Genomic DNA, 17,684 nt, shown 5'->3' with positions numbered 1-17,684 from the left:
AACAGTATCATAAAACAATATAACCTATTGATATATATATATATATATATATATATATATATACACTCACCTAAAGGATTATTAGGAACACCATACTAATACTGTGTTTGACCCCCTTTCGCCTTCAGAACTGCCTTGACATTGATTCAACAAGGTGCTGAAAGCATTCTTAAGAAATGTTGGCCCATATTGATAGGATAGCATCTTGCAGTTGATGGAGATTAGTGGGATGCACATCCAGGGCACGAAGCTCCCGTTCCACCACATCCCAAAGATGCTCTATTGGGTTGAGATCTGGTGACTGTGGGTGCCAGTTTAGTACAGTGAACCCATTGTCATGTTCAAGAAACCAATTTGAAATGATTCAACCTTTGTGACATGGTGCATTATCCTGCTGGATGTAGCCATCAGAGGATGGGTACATGGTGGTCATAAAGGGATGGACATGGTCAGAAACAATGCTCAGGTAGGCCGTGGCATTTAAACGATGCCCAATTGGCACTAAGGGGCCTAAAGTGTGCCAGGAAAACATCCCCCACACCATTACACCACCACCACCAGCCTGCACAGTGGTAACAAGGCATGATGGATCCATGTTCTCATTCTGTTTACGCCAAATTCTGACTCTACCATCTGAATGTCTCAACAGAAATCGAGACTCATCACACCAGGCAACATTTTTCCAGTCTTCAACTGTCCAATTTTGGTGAGCTTGTGCAAATTGTAGCCTCTTTTTCCTATTTGTAGTAGAGATGAGTGGTACCCGGTGGGGTCTTCTGCTGTTGCAGCCCATCCGCCTCAAGGTTGTACGTGTTGTGGCTTCACAAATGCTTTGCTGCATACCTCGGTTGTAACGAGTGGTTATTTCAGTCAAAGTTGCTCTTCTATCAGCTTGAATCAGTCGGCCCATTCTCCTCTGACCTCTAGCATCAACAAGGCATTTTCGCCCACAGGACTGCCGCATACTGGATGTTTTTCCCTTTTCACACCATTCTTTGTAAACCCTAGAAATGGTTGTGCGTGAAAATCCCAGTAACTGAGCAGATTGTGAAATACTCAGACCGGCCCGTCTGGCACCAACAACCATGCCACGCTCAAAATTGCTTAAATCACCTTTCTTTCCCATTCAGACATTCAGTTTGGAGTTCAGGAGATTGTCTTGACCAGGACCACACCCCTAAATGCATTGAAGCAACTGCCATGTGATTTGGTTAGTTAGATAATTGCATTAATGAGAAATTGAACAGGTGTTCCTAATAATCCTTTAGGTGAGTGTAAATATATATATATAATATAATGTATATATATAAAACTTAAAATTTTCTTATTTTTTAATTCACTAAAACAGTATCATAAAACAATATAAACTATATATATATATATACATATATATATATATATATATATATATATATCTGTATTTAAAACTTGTATTCTCTTTTTATTTACTAAAATAGTATCATAAAACAATATAACTTTAAATATATATATGTATTTAAAACTTTTCTTATTCTCTTTATATTTACTTAAACAGTATCATAAAACAATATAACATAAAATATATTAAACTTTTATTTTCTTATTTTTTAATTTACCAAAACAGTATCATAAAACAATATAACCTTAAAAACACAGTTTATGCTATTTAACATTACACCAGCAGGGTGAGGTGCCCTTGGACATTCACCATGATGGATGTCACCCTAACAAAATGGCTACCATCTCACCAGATGACCGATGACCTTACAAATGGCCGATATCAGCCAAAATGGCTGATATCATCCAAGATGGCTGACAAGGGAGGGTCAAATGGTAACCCAGGGGGGTGCTGGGAAGGAGAGAGGAGTTCCAGTTCAAAGGTACATAGGGAGGGCGGGACTTCCGGCTGTCAAAATAAGTGATGCTGCCATCTATACTACTCACAGACACAGTTAGCCACAGCCACGGCTTCTTCCAATTCTCGTCAGTGTTCCAGATTCGATGTTTTTTTTCTTCAGTGACATTGTAAACACGCACGTGGGGAGCACATCAAAACCCAGTTTTGTGATTCAGTTACAGCAACAACTGACACAGCGGAGCAGTAGGGGTTGTAGCATTTTTTGGTCCAAGGTCTGGACCACAGCGACTGAGTGGTCCGGACCTCGGCACTGTGGTCCACGGAGTGGTCCCGATCACGTAACGCAAATTGGGATGGGTTTTTGTTTCGTTTTTTTGGACACACCATATAAAACCCATTTACTGTCAAATATATTATCGACATATCCAAACTACAAACATAATGATCATAAATGTACAATATTAATAGTATAATTCTCATTTGTAACATAGCCGATAGCTGATTTCTTTTTTAATCTTATCTATCAGACAATTTGTAGGAAGCTGTGCTAACGTTACTCTGAAAAATGCGCTTACATTGAGCAACTTTGTCATTCTGAATGAAATTATTTAAGTTATTAATTTTTCCTCATCATGACTGAAGAGAAAAGATAGCTTATTTAGAATCTTATCTTTAATTTAATGTCAGCCTATTTACATGTCCTCTGTTTGCGTTCTGCCAAGAAATGTTTTATCAACTTTTTTGGTTAAACCATATCTTCCTTACTTTATCACTGTGAGATCTAGCAACATTAAAAACAAAAGCATAGGTTGTTTTGTTTATGTATGGTTAACATTGTAATAGTTGGTATTTTAAAGAGAGATTATAAGAGATGTATTAACGTATTGATCATCTGATGCCCTTTGTCTTTTCTTGAAGGATAATGTCATTATGAAGAAGATAAAACTTTTTTTTTTTTAAACACCTCCCCCCACCAGGATTAGGGTCGCCTCCGCACTGTTTCTACTGAAACAAAAAAACAAGTGTCAATCTCTGCAGGAATCTACTCCGGCTCCCCCTTCTGGTGATGAAGAGGAACCCGAGTCCAAGATGCTTCCAACCAGCCCTCAGGCGCTCCCTTCGGCTGTAGGTCACGCTCCAGGGGGCCGGGGGAGTTAAGAGGGAGTCACTGGACGGGGACGACAAACGCCTCCAGTGACAGACGGACGCACACAGAGAGAGAAAGAGACAGAGAGAGAGAGTTGCACTTCCTCCTGCAATGCAATAAATATGCCCAAAATAAGGGACACATTCCTTAACAAAATAATGAATGCCACCCTACCTTTGACAAAACTGAGAAAAAATAAAAATGGTCAGTCCTCCTGGAGGAGGGACACACAGCCTCCCTGGCTGCCCAATATGTCACCGCCTGCCACAGCCTGAGGGGCACAGTGACACATGAGCACCAGCTGTAAATAAAATGTAAATACTCATTTGTAATGCATGTCATTGTATTTCCAAAAAGGAATCTGTAAACACTAAACCTATTTTCTTTAGTTCTATGTATTAAAGATCATTTATAGTTTATTACATTTTGTTTTTCTGTACTTTTATACATCTTATTGTGATTTTGGCAGGACGCTGTCTGTCACGGCATGGCTGCTGCTGACGCACACTAATTAGGTGCTCATGTGTTGCAGCCGTGTTGTCCGCTGCTTCGCAGACAGCTTGTGAGCTCATGGCTGCAGGCAATGAGCACTGAGGCAACTGTGACGTCATTGGCAGGTGTGCTTCATCTATTTAATTCCTCTCCTTCCCCGAGGGAGACAGCTAACCATTGAGAAGGAGGACTGGTGATCCTACCTCTGACTGCCCGGAGCACCCTGTTTGTGTGGATGTTTTGTGTGCTGGTTTTGCCTTGTTTTCCCCTTTTTGTGTTTTTTTCTGTTAGACTATTGTGAACCCCAATAAAGCTCGGACACCGCCGGAACCCGAGACTCTCTCCGTTTATTGTGTCCGGCATTTACATTTGGTGACCAATGTGGGGAAGCTTTGTGACATACTTACCCTGAACTCTGTACCCGGAAGGACAGCTATGGAGGCGTCTCCAGTGGAACAGTTGTTGGCCCCAGAGGTGAAGCTGCAGGCTCAAAAACAACAAACTCTCGAGACGCTTGTCCAGCAACTTCAAGTACCAGCTCCTGCACCTAACCCTGCTGTGGCCGCAGCAAACCCGGCTTGGGCAGGTCTGCAGATTCCAAAGATGGGACCGGAGGACGACCCAGAGGCTTTCTTCATCATCTTTGAACGTACTGCCCGGTGTTGCGGCTGCTCTGAATTTCTGTCCAATATTAAAGATCCTAGGCTCTCATTGTCTGATTTGGCTGGGGCACAATTGGGACATGTCTCTAGGGACCGGTCACCATTAGTGACTGCAGGTGATGAGCAGGGCAGGGACAGCCTTCCCTCTGACTCCAGTCGTGTAGCAGCCAACAGTACCCTGTTGGACCCAGGGGAAAGAACGAGTTCTGGGACTCACCTCCTCTCTCCTTCTTCCAGTGGAAGGCCCGACACTGGATCCCGCCTTCAACCGGGTTTCCGATTTCGCTATGGACCAGACACAGGATGATGCCCTGGGACGTATATATGACCAGGTCAGAGTTGTTGATGGTTGCATAGTGAATACACAGAGGGCACTTTGTGTTTCTCTCCAAACCAGCAGCCAAACCGGTCATGCTGGATGATGTTGCAGGCAGAATAACGTTCACCACGGTGCCTCCAGGCTCTTTCACGAATACCAATCGAGCTGCACGGTGCTGGGCTGTGAACACAGGTCCCACTAGAGGATGACGGGCCCTCATGCCACCCTCATAGAGTCTGTTTCTGACAGTTTGGTCAGAAACATGCACACCAGTAGACCGCTGGAGGACATTTTGGAGGGCTCAGGCAATGCTCCTACTGTTCCTCCTCGCACAAAGAAGCAGATACTGGTCCTTCTGGTTCTTCTGATAGCACGTATGGATGTGACATCCTGGAGGAGCTGGACTTCCTATTCTACCTGAATGGGCTGCAGGGAGCGCCTCATATTACCAGTAGTGACAAGGACACTAGCAAAAGGCAAAACGAGAGAAGAATCAGTCGGGAAGGATAAGGAGAGAGCAATCGTCTGTGGCCACCACCTGCAAAACCATTCCCTTTTTGGGGTTGTCTTGCTGTTGCCTCTCTCCGGTGCACCTGCTGTCACTTTCATTTGCACCAAAACAGGAGACAGTGATTCAAAACCACTTAGGCTTCCTAACTGTACAGATTGATATGCCTGAAGTGTAATTGACTTGGTGTTATGCTGTGATGATTACGTGTTCCCTTATTATTTTGAGAGGTGTATTATAGAAGATAGCCTTGAGAATGCGGCCACAGAATTGCGGGAATCCGTGACTTTCAACACTTATGCAACCGAGTCGAGGTGACCAACAGCTCAATGTCTGGTTGGCACCATGGCTTAGATGTGCCATTCATGAAACTTGCGTTGAATCTTGAAGCCACTGGCATTGCTTCCCTCTCCAAGTCTGTGTAATAAGGAATTGGCAGGAGCCCACGAGTTGAAACAATCAGAGGACAGAATGCAAATGAAGTGTTCTGAGAAAAGCAAAGCAGAGAAAGGACATTTTCCCGTGTGCATGTAGATGGCTGACTTTGACACGGCTTGATGAAGTCTTGTGGATCCTACCACTGCTTAAGTGCACTACTACGCTTGCCTTCAGGGAGTTTCATCTCAAACTTTCATAAAACAGGACTCGTACTAGACGGATGAGCACCTTGGACTGGTCTTGGCCGATGTGGGGATCGAACCCAGGACCTTGGCGTTATTAGGACGTTATTAGGCATTTGCTCATGTTTATGTAATATGGCTGCAAAATGCATTACACACAAGTGTGAAAAGAACACTGTTGCAATTCCTAGCATTGGTGATGCTATAAATCAGTCTATCAGAAGTGGGATTTGAACCCACACCTCCATCAGGAGACCAGAAAACTCTTATACACTATTTGAGGGAACAACTGCATTTCCATCCTAGCACTCTCTCATTAATCCAATCTTGCCCAGTCAGCGAGAGAAGCCATGTATATGCTTTGCCTTCCTCTTCCTCTCCCTTCACTGCCAGTTCAGCGATGACATCTCAGAACTCTCTCACAGCTGACTTCTATGACATCACAGAGCGCATAAATTCCGTGGCTTCCCGTCTCTCGCCACACTGTCAGGGTTGACTTTCTCACTCACTATGCCAGATTTCCCAGAAACCCTGCAATACATGGATGAGTTTGTACCACTTTTGGAGGTTTTGCCCACCTGGGGCGAGGCTGTGATCCAGCTGAAAAGCAATTCGGGCATGTGGGCGGGGAAAGATGTATTTGTGATGAAGAGAATCCCAGGTCGATGATGTTTCCAACCAGCCCCAACGCCCAGCCACAGACACACACACAGACAGCCACAAGCACAGACTGCCACAGACACACAGACAGACTGCCACAGACACAAAGACAGCCACAGATAAACAGACAAACACACAGTGTGCCTGAGAAATACTTCCCCTCACAGTCAAGTCAACATGAGTCGCATTATCTAAAAGAAGAACCATTCATTTCCGTTCGTCTCAATATCAGCGAGACAGGGATTAAAAAAACACATCTGTAAATGCTACTTGTACAAGCACGCTGAGATGCCCCGTCATCAGTAGGCGTGCAGAACAATATGGTGATAAATGTCTTGAGGGGCTCTGTGGCGCAATGGATAGCGCGTTGGACTTCTAGTGAAAAGGGCAGTGGTCATTCAAAGGTTGTGGGTTCGAGTCCCACCAGGGTCAGTGCTCACTTCATGAAACTTACAGCTTGCTGGGCTTCCTCGTGACAGCCAGAGTGCCTCGCTGACGCCTTCACTTCTTACTTTTCTGGAATGCCAACTTTGTCCCAAATCCTTGCTTGACTATCAAGACCTCATACCCTGCTTCTTTTCCTAGCCACTGTCACTGTACCAGTCCCCCTCCGTGTCAGTTGCATCTCCGGGAACAGCTGGATCAGGTGGCCTTGTACTTAAGGCCATGGACTACTAAGCCGTTGTGTTTTGCACACGTGGCTTTCTATCCCACCTTCGTTGTGGGCATTCCTTGTTTGACATTTCTTGATGACTCACGCCGTGTACGTCCAATGGACAGTTCCAAGATTCGCAAGACAGAGCTACTTGTGCATTATTGCCCGCTTAACCTGGCTGCCTCTCGAGTGAGCAAAGCATGGAAAGTGGCTGCAACAGAAATCAAGACGGTGGAATCGGACAGAGTATACACCACGCTCGTCGGGAGGGATGGGCCTGCAAGATCTTGCCTAACCCTGCTGGCACGGGCTGGAAAGCATACCCATTGCACTTGCTTGCAAGCTGAAGACTCAAGTCAACATGAGCCGCTTGTACCAAATAGAAGAACCCATCATTTCCATCCGTCTCAATATCAGTGAGACAGGGATTTAAAAAACACAGCTGTAAATGCTACTTGTCAAATCACACTGAGACGCCCGGTCATCTGCAGGCATGCAGAAGAGTATCTTCGTCGTACAGTTTTGTGGTTCTGTGCCACAATGGATAGTGTGCTGGACTTCTAGTGACACACACACACACACACACACACACACACAGCAATTAAATATTCAATGTGCAAACAAGTTTAACCTTAAGAAACAGAACTCTCTTAATCAAGAAATCATGAATATACATTATAAATCGATTCAGAATTTGCATCATACCATTGTATATTTACTGCGTTCCCATCTCTGCACTCTCTCATTCATCCAATCTTGCCCAGTCAGCGAGAGAAGCCACGTACATGCTTTGCCTTCCTCTCCCTCTCCCTTCACTGCCAGTTCAGCGATGACATCTCAGATCTCTCTCACAGCTGACTTTTATGACATCACAGAGCGCATAAATTCCGTGGCTTCCCGTCTCTCGCCACACTGTCAGGGTTGACTTTCTCACTCACTATGCCAGCTTTCCCAGAAACACTGCAATACGTGGATGAGTTTGTACCACTTTTGGAGGTTTTGCCCACCTGGGGTGAGGCTGTGATCCAGCTGAAAAGCAATTCCGTCATGTGGGCAGGGAAAGATGTATTTGTGATGAAGAGAATCCCAGGTCGATGATGTTTCCAACCAGCCCCAACGGTCCAGCCACAGACACACACACAGACAGCCACAAGCACAGTCTGCCACAGACACACAGACAGCCACAGATAGACAGACAGACAGACAGACACACACAGACAGACTGCCACAGACACAAAGACAACCACAGATAAACAGACAAACACACAGTGTGCCTGACAAATACTTCCCCTCACAGTCAAGTCAACATGAGTCGCATTATCTAAAAGAAGAACCATTCATTTCCTTTCGTCTCAATATCAGCGAGACAGGGATTAAAAAAACACATCTGTAAATGCTACTTGTACAAGCACGCTGAGATGCCCCGTCATCAGTAGGCGTGCAGAACAATATGGCGATAAATGTCTTGAGGGGCTCTGTGGCGCAATGGATAGCGCGTTGGACTTCTAGTGAAAAGGGCAGTGGTCATTCAAAGGTTGTGGCTTTTGAGTCCCACCAGAGTCAGTGCTCACTTCATGAAACTTACAGCTTGCTAGTCTGCCTCATGACAGCCAGAGTGCCTCGCTGACGCCTTCACTTCTTACTTTTCTGGAATGCCAACTTTGTCCCAAATCCTTGCTTGACTATCAAGACCTCATACCCTGCTTCTTTTCCTAGCCACTGTCACTGTACCAGTCCCCCTCCGTGTCAGTTGCATCTCCGGGAACAGCTGGATCAGGTGGCCTTGTACTTAAGGCCATGGACTACTAAGCCGTTGTGTTTTGCACACGTGGCTTTCTATCCCACCTTCGTTGTGGGCATTCCTTGTTTGACATTTCTTGATGACTCACGCCGTGTACGTCCAATGGACAGTTCCAAGATTCGCAAGACAGAGCTACTTGTGCATTATTGCCCGCTTAACCTGGCTGCCTCTCGAGTGAGCAAAGCATGGAAAGTGGCTGCAACAGAAATCAAGACGGTGGAATCGGACAGAGTATACACCACGCTCGTCGGGAGGGATGGGCCTGCAAGATCTTGCCTAACCCTGCTGGCACGGGCTGGAAAGCATACCCATTGCACTTGCTTGCAAGCTGAAGACTCAAGTCAACATGAGCCGCTTGTACCAAATAGAAGAACCCATCATTTCCATCCGTCTCAATATCAGTGAGACAGGGATTTAAAAAACACAGCTGTAAATGCTACTTGTCAAATCACACTGAGACGCCCGGTCATCTGCAGGCATGCAGAAGAGTATCTTCGTCGTACAGTTTTGTGGTTCTGTGCCACAATGGATAGTGTGCTGGACTTCTAGTGACACACACACACACACACACACACACACACAGCAAGTAAATATTCAATGTGCAAACAAGTTTAACCTTAAGAAACAGAACTCTCTCAATCAAGAAATCATGAATATACATTATAAATCGATTCAGAATTTGCATAATACCATTGTATATTTACTGCGTTCCCATCTCTGCACTCTCTCATTCATCCAATCTTGCCCAGTCAGCGAGAGAAGCCACGTACATGCTTTGCCTTCCTCTCCTTCTCCCTTCACTGCCAGTTCAGCGATGACATCTCAGATCTCTCTCACAGCTGACTTCTATGACATCACAGAGCGCATAAATTCCGTGGCTTCCCGTCTCTCGCCACACTGTCAGGGTTGACTTTCTCACTCACTATGCCAGCTTTCCCAGAAACACACGGGGAGATCGGCGGCCGACATCGCCATGCTGCTCAGGGATGTCGTGGCCTACTCGAACGAGAGAGGGCTTCCCCTGGTCCTAATCAGCTTGGACCAGGAGAAAGCCTTCGACAGAGTGGGCCACGAATACCTGCAGCTCGTCATGGAGAGGATGGGTCTCGCTCTTGGCCTGAGGAAGTGGGTTAAGATCATCTACAGCGGCCTAAGCAGCAGGGTCCTTGTGAACCGCCACCTGACCGAACCATTTCCGGTCAGGTCGGGGGTCCGGCAGGGTTGTCCCCTGTCGGCCCTGCTGTACGTCCTCTGCTTGGAGCCGTTCATGCAGGCGATCCGCCGGGACGTCCGGGTGACAGGTTTCCATCTCCCAGGTTCCGGCGGAGAGCAACTGAAGGCCCTGGCCTATATGGACGACGTGGCCGTGGTTTGCACGGACGCTCCGTCCGTGGCCAGGGTCGAGGAACTGCTGGACGGCTTCTGCAGGGCGACGGGGGCCGCTGTGAACAAGGCCAAGAGCGAGGTCTACCTCTCCAGGGCATGGCCTGTCGGCCGGGGCCCGCCGACCGTGTTCCCTGTGAAGCCGTCTATCAAGGTTCTGGGGATCACGATCGACGGGACCAACACGGGCACCCGGAGCTGGGAGGAGGCCATAGCGAAGGTCCAAAGGTAGATCCACGGCTGGAGCACAAGGACCTTGACGATGGCTGGTAAGGTGCTGGTCGTAAAGGCCATCCTCTTCCCGATACTCCTCTACGTAGGAATGATCTTCCCCCCAGACAAGGTCATCGCAAAATTAGTGACCCGAATTATATTCCGGTTTGTCTGGGGGAGCAAAATGGAGAGGCTGAAAAGAGTGCAGATGGTGAAGGGTACCCTGGATGGAGGCAGGGGGGTCCCGGACGTTGTGCGGCTGATAAAGGCGCAGGGGCTGGCCTATGTGGTCAAGAACATCCAGGCTGCTGGCAAGAAAGTGAGTTTCATGAACCGCTTTTATTTTGCCAGCAGCCTGAGACCATTCGGCCTCTGCGCCATGAATAACACCAGGCCGCACTCGTGGGATCCCCCGCCGTTCTACAGGGCGCTCCGAGCCTTTGCGCTCGAAGTAGGCCTCCATAAAGTCGTGCTGGCCTCCTGGGATTATAAGACCATCTGTAGCCAGATGAGATCTACCCAGGAGACCAGCCGGATAGAAGATTTCCCTCCCGAAACCTGCCGGTTTATCTGGGCTAACGCTACGCATGTTTGCCTCACGAATACGCAGAAAGATGTCTCCTGGATGGCTGTGAGTCGGTGTCTCCCCACCCGAGTGTTCATGCACAGAAGGGGCATAGCTCCTTATGACACCTGCCCCTATAAGGGTTGCCTGGGGAAGGAGACGGAGGCTCACATATTTAGTGAGTGCCCCTCCGCCCACAGGGTCTGGCTCCTGTTTTCTCCGTTCCTCCACAGGTTTGCCGTTCCTGTGCGGGCGACCGCCCAGCAGATCCTGTACGGTCCGGCCAGGGGAATATCATCATCCACCCTGAGGTGCTGGTGGCGTGTCGTCTGCGCAGTGAAGCAGGCACTGTGGGAGGGACGGAACATCTGTCTGTTCAACAAGCAGGAGCTGGACCCGATCGTCATCGCGCGGAGGGGCATGGTGTTCGTAAGAGACTATGTCAATCTGGAGGTCCATCAGAGGGGCAAGGAGGAAGCCTATAAGAACTGGCACATACAAGATCTGGGGGAGCTCAGGATCCCATGATGGGACCCACCTCCGGGGACGGTCAGTTCCCCCTGCTGGAGCCCGAGTCCAAGATCTTTTAAAGATTTTATGGATGATTGTTTTTAAAAAAGATTTTAAAAATGAATCTTAATTGTTTTTAAAGATTTAGTTGTTTTTAAACCACATTGTTTAGGGTCTTTTGATTTAGTTTTGTTATATTCTTTTGTCAAATACATTGACCGTTTTGGATTTAATTTTAAATGCATTGGACTTTTTTTTGTTTGTTTTTTATTTTTACCTTTTTAATTGTTTCTTTATTTTGTCCAATGCATTTTCAGTTATTTTCAATGTATTTGACCTTTATGTTGGTGAGCAGTTTTTGCTTTTATCATGTTTGTTTTGTTGTTTTGGGCACGTTTATTTTGAAGTTAATTGTCTTGTTCTTTGTTAAAATCACAGATTTTAAAAATTTTAAGTGATTTTAAGGATTGATATTTTAATGATTTTAATCATGAGCATTAAAAAATTTGAATTGTTTTTATTTAATGTAAATGTAAAATACTAAACCAAATAAACAGTATTTCCCAGAAACACTGCAAACACTGCACTGACATCACAGAGCGCATAAATTCCGTGGCTTCCCGTCTCTCGCCACACTGTCAGGGTTGACTTTCTCACTCACTATGCCAGCTTTCCCAGAAACACTGCAATACGTGGATGAGTTTGTACCACTTTTGGAGGTTTTGCCCACCTGGGGCGAGGCTGTGATCCAGCTGAAAAGCAATTCGGGCATGTGGGCAGGGTAAGATGTATTTGTGATGAAGAGAATCCCAGGTCGATGATGTTTCCAACCAGCCCCATCGGTCAAGCCACAGACACACACACAGACAGCCACAAGCACAGTCTGCCACGGACACACAGACAGCCACAGATAGACAGACAGACAGACAGACACACACAGACAGACTGCCACAGACACAAAGACAGCCACAGATAAACAGACAAACACACAGTGTGCCTGACAAATACTTCCCCTCACAGTCAAGTCAACATGAGTCGCATTATCTAAAAGAAGAACCATTCATTTCCTTTCGTCTCAATATCAGCGAGACAGGGATTAAAAAAACACATCTGTAAATGCTACTTGTACAAGCACGCTGAGATGCCCCGTCATCAGTAGGCGTGCAGAACAGTATGGCGATAAATGTCTTGTGGGGCTCTGTGGCGCAATGGATAGCGCATTGTACTTCTAGTGAAAAGGGCAGTGGTCATTCAAAGGTTGTGGGTTCGACTCCCACCAGGGTCAGTACTCACTTCATGAAACTTACAGCTTGCTGGTCTTCCTCGTGACAGCGAGAGGTATCTTGCAGTCAAATGCCTCGCTGACGCCTTCACTTCTTACTTTTCTGGAATGCCAACTTTGTCCCAAATCCTTGCTTGACTATCAAGACCTCATACCCTGCTTCTTTTCCTAGCCACTGTCACTGTACCAGTCCCCCTCCGTGTCAGTTGCATCTCCGGGAACAGCTGGATCAGGTGGCCTTGTACTTAAGGCCATGGACTACTAAGCCGTTGTGTTCTGCACACGTGGCTTTCTATCCCACCTTCGTTGTGGGCATTCCTTGTTTGACATTTCATGACGACTCACGCCGTGTATGTCCAATGGACAGTTCCAAGATTCGCAAGACAGAGCTACTTGTGCATTATTGCCCGCTTAACCTGGCTGCCTCTCGAGTGAGCAAAGCATGGAAAGTGGCTGCAACAGAAATCAAGACGGTGGAATCGGACAGAGTATACACCACACTCGTCGGGAGGGATGGGCCTGCAAGATCTTGCCTAACCCTGCTGGCACGGGCTGGAAAGCATACCCATTGCACTTGCTTGCAAACTGAAGACTCAAGTCAACATGGCTTTCTATCCCACGTGTCGGTTAAAGTGGAGAGTTTCCCCAGCAGCGGCAATGATGACAATAACTAAGGAAGTGACGAGTGCCACAGAGAAGGTGACCTCAGACTACCACTCGGGCTCCACCTCGGTCTAAGAGAGCAGCACCTGGGACGCCCAGCACGCCCCCCCCACCCTGGATCCAGCGATAATATAGAGAGCACAGAATTAAAGCGAGAAAAGTAAATTCGGATACTTGTGAAAGTCTACAGAAGCCCCCGCACTGCGACTGTCTGTTTACTCTGATGGTGCTCAATTCATGTTGCCGTTCTAGACAAGCGGCCTGTGTCATTAATGCTGGCTGAACACGGCTGATCGTGGCACAGAGCGCCAGCAATTGTGAAAAGGCACATTAAATCGGTTATGGTTCCTTTCATCACTTAGCTGGCTTGCCCTGTGTGATAAATGTCTGAGCATTTATCGAGATCATGTATTCTACAATTTATGACAGTTGAGCAATAACATATAAACTGTTTTGCAGGTGCCTGATTTTGTGTGCCAGCCTGTTCCAGCATGGCAGCAGCTACCCAGGAATAAGTGTGTTCTGTACATAGCGTAGTGCTTTGCCAAACATAGTGCATTGTTTCTCTGACAGCAGATGGTGAAAGTTATCTAATATGTAAACATTGGTACAGGATTAAGTTAGTAACTCAAAGGTGTTGCCCTTTGGGTCAGATTGCAACACAAGTGGAGGATACGCACTAAATTGCAGCCTAGTATATAATTTCCTGGGGGATTGTACGCACCTGGGGAGCCCTGTGAGCACATTCTGCTTCTTATTTTGAAAATGGAAATGGAAAGCTTGTTAAGCTTGTGAAGAGCTCTGTTGAGGTGCACCACTACACAGTTAATATGTTTATGCTGTCAAAGACTCTCCATTTAGCAATCTACACAACATTACTGAGAGGGTATCGAGCTTCTGTAGCAAATTAACTGAACCACCAGTTTTTTTTTAAAAAGGACAAATTAATAAAATCGTCTTGAATGGTTCAAAAACTGTACTCCTTGGTTATAGTACATTTGAAGAAAGTACTAAGAGCAACAGGTGACCAAGTCTTGGATGGATATCATATGTATAATCACCAAATATGTATTATCAATAAACAAATGGTTCTTTCATTAGAATATAAAAACGTGACTCTTCAGAGCACCGGTCGGGCTGCAGCCTCGCAGTCCTACACTGCAGTCTGCCTGAACTCCCAGCATAACCTGACCCCGATCGTAGATCCATGCCTGGGGGCATCGAATAAATCACATAATCCTGAAATTGAATCTTATACAAACAAAATGAATAGTTATCCTATTAAAACAGTAATTTTTCATTGGCTTGGAGAGACCTGGTTAAGACCAGACGACACTATTCCATTAGTAGAAGCCTCCCCTATTGACTTCTCTTAATGCCAGAAGGCCCGTACAACAGGCTGTGGGGGGGGCCTAGCCACCATCTACCGCACAGACTACTAAGCCATTTGACAGCTTCACATCTTTTGAAATTCACCAGGTTTAGGCTTAATCCACCTTCAGCTTATAGCTGTTTATAGGCCATCAGGCCCCTATTCCTGTATTATGACCGAATTTAGCGATCTCTTATCTGACCATTCACCATGGTAAACTCTGGTAAAATGTTTTGGGGGACTTTAACATACATATTGACATTAAAGACGACCCCCTCAGTGTTAGTTTCTTGTCCCTATTGGAGTCTGTAGGCTTCACTCAGCATGTGTCAGGACCCACACATCATCACAATCACACACTGGATCTAGTTATTAGCCATGGGGTACAGATTCACAACTTAATAATATCACCCCAGAACCAGATGATTTCTGACCACTGCCTTATTACATTTGAGCTGCCTGGAGTAGAATCAGACACACAGGAGAGGAACATAGAAACTTGCTGCCTAAATCCTACTGCTATTCATAAGTGTACTACTCTGTTGCCAAATGCTAGCTTTATCAAAACGGGATCTGTAGATGAATTATTAAATAATTTCAACAATACACTAAGCACTGCTTTAGATACAGTAGCTCCATTAAGGACACGACAGATTAAAGCAACAAACCACTCACCATGGTTTAACGAACACACTCGCTCACTTTAAACAGGATGCCGTAGATATGAACGTAAATGGAGAGCAACAAAACTTCCATATGGTCTTCCATATGGCATTATAAAAAGATACAAGCAAGCCCTGTCCTCTGCTAGGTCTGCCTACTACTCTAATTGAATAGAGACGCATAAGAATAACCCACGTTTTCTTTTTAATACAATATCGACACTTACTAATCAGCATTTAAAGCCTTCAGAGGTTATCCCCCCCAATATTACCTGCAATGACTTCATGGATCATTTCAATAGCAAAGTTAACGGCATTAGAAAACAGACAGAAGTGGAAACACACACAAATGCTTTAGCCGATGTCTGCAGTCCTTCACAGCCCCTGCCTACCTTGGACTCATTTAACGCAGTAAATCACCAGGAATTGGTCTCCTTAATTACTAAAATGAATACTACAACCTGCGCACTAGACCCTATATCCACTAAACTGCTAAAACAATCTCTGCCATTCATTATTCACATAATACACAATATTATTAATTCATTATTAGTTTTTTGTTTTTCTCTCCTCCGTGCCTAAATGGTTTATTTATTTAAATGTTCACTTACTTTATTTTAGATCATGTAAACTGTTTACAGGTCTATATTTATTTTACTTATTTTACTTGTATTTACGTATTATTTTATTTTGCTGTACATTTGTTGTGTTAACCACTCTGTAAAGCACTCTGTGGCTACCCTGTGAAGGGCGCTATACAAATAAAAATTGATTGATTGATTGATTGATTATTGATTGAATATACTAAACCAAAAGAAGTCCAATGACACTGGTGCTTTAGTAAAGGATGGCACAATTGGTGAAGTCAGCATATGTTTGCTTCGAACGTGTCCAGTGCAGAGAGTTTCTTTTACTGACTTTACTATATTTTCTGGATTGTCTGTTACATAACCAAGCTATACATATGGTTTGTTTTTGTTTTCCCTTGCCTTGCCATATACCATTTTCTAATATTTTGGTTAGGTACTGTGTTATTTTATGAGGGGTAAAAAATACATTACATTTCCTATTAAAAGTAAGATAAGACAGAGTTGAGAAAATAAAGTAAAATTAAATGTAATTTGTATATTTTGTTTAATTGTGAATGTATTGTATACAAATTACAGATTGTTTTGTTGAATTTTGTAACTTTCGGTGACAATCATGTTACACAGTTAATTTGTTTTATTTAAACTATTTGAATTCTTCTGATTAAAATATAAAAGTGTAATTCTAGTAGTCCCACAGTTGGTTAGTACAATTCCTAAGAGAAACTACATCATTAAATCAAATCCGGAATATGGTTCTTTAAAAGCACCAATCAGGGGTAGGAAATAAGAACGTTTCCAAGGCATTGAATATCCCCTGGAACACAGTAAAGGCCATTATTAAGAAATGGAGATAAAATGTCAAGACTGTGAATCTGCCTAGATCAGGTCATCCTCAAAAACTGAGTATCTGGGCGAGAAGGGCACTAGTCACAGAGGCCACCAAGAGTTACAGTCTTCCACGGCTGAGCTGGGAGACACAGTGCAGACTGCAGCAATAGCCTGGGTGCTTCACAAAAGTGGCCTTCATGGGAGAGTGGCAAAACGAAAGCCATTGTTGAAACAAACTCACATCAAATCTCGGCTAGATGAGTCTGATAAGACCAAAATAGAGCTTTTTGGCCTCAACGCCAAGCACTATGTTTAGCGCAAGCCTAACACTGCACATCATCCTGAGAACACCATCCCTACCGTGAATACAGGGCAAAATGGATGCAGCAAAGTACAGAGAAACCCTGGAAGAAAACCTGCTGGAGTCTGCAAGAGACCTGGGACTTGGGAGAAGATTCACCTTCCAGCAGGACAATGACCCCAAACATACAGTCAAAGCCACACTGGAGTGACTTAAAAACAAAAAGGTGAATGTCCTGGAGTGGCCCAGTCAAAGCCAGGGCCTCAATCCAATTGAGAATATGTGGAAAGATTTGAACATTGCTGTTCACCAAAGGTCCCCATCCAACTTGATGGAGCTTGAGCAATTTTACAAACAATGGGCAAACATTGCTGTTTCCAGATGTGCAAAGCTGGTAGAGACTTATCCACATAGACTCATGGCTGTAATTGCTGCCAAAGGTGCCTCTACCAAATACTGACTGAAGTGGGTGATTACTTATGCATTCAATTATTTTCTGTTTTGTATTTGTAATTCATTTAGAACAATTTGCAGTTTTCACTTTGACATTATGGACATTTTCTGTGTTGATCAGTGGCAAAAACTACAAAAACTGATTTCCTGTTGTAACACCA

At 45.0% G+C, this 17,684-nt stretch overlaps 2 non-coding genes across 2 annotated transcripts; both read left to right on the top strand.

Moving 5' to 3' along the window:
• The first annotated feature begins 6,586 nt into the window (after positions 1–6,586).
• On the top strand, positions 6,587–6,677 carry trnar-ucu (transfer RNA arginine (anticodon UCU)). The gene is given in 2 exon segments: positions 6,587–6,623; positions 6,642–6,677. It is a non-coding gene; the product is annotated as a tRNA-Arg (tRNA).
• Positions 6,678–12,566: 5,889 nt separating this feature from the next.
• Positions 12,567–12,657, top strand: trnar-ucu (transfer RNA arginine (anticodon UCU)). The gene is given in 2 exon segments: positions 12,567–12,603; positions 12,622–12,657. It is a non-coding gene; the product is annotated as a tRNA-Arg (tRNA).
• Positions 12,658–17,684: the final 5,027 nt, after the last annotated feature.

The sequence above is a fragment of the Amia ocellicauda genome, unplaced genomic scaffold, assembly GCF_036373705.1.
Source record: "Amia ocellicauda isolate fAmiCal2 unplaced genomic scaffold, fAmiCal2.hap1 HAP1_SCAFFOLD_264, whole genome shotgun sequence".
In the NCBI taxonomy this organism is placed as follows: Eukaryota; Metazoa; Chordata; class Actinopteri; order Amiiformes; family Amiidae; genus Amia; species Amia ocellicauda.
This window is presented reverse-complemented; position numbering and strand designations above follow the sequence as displayed.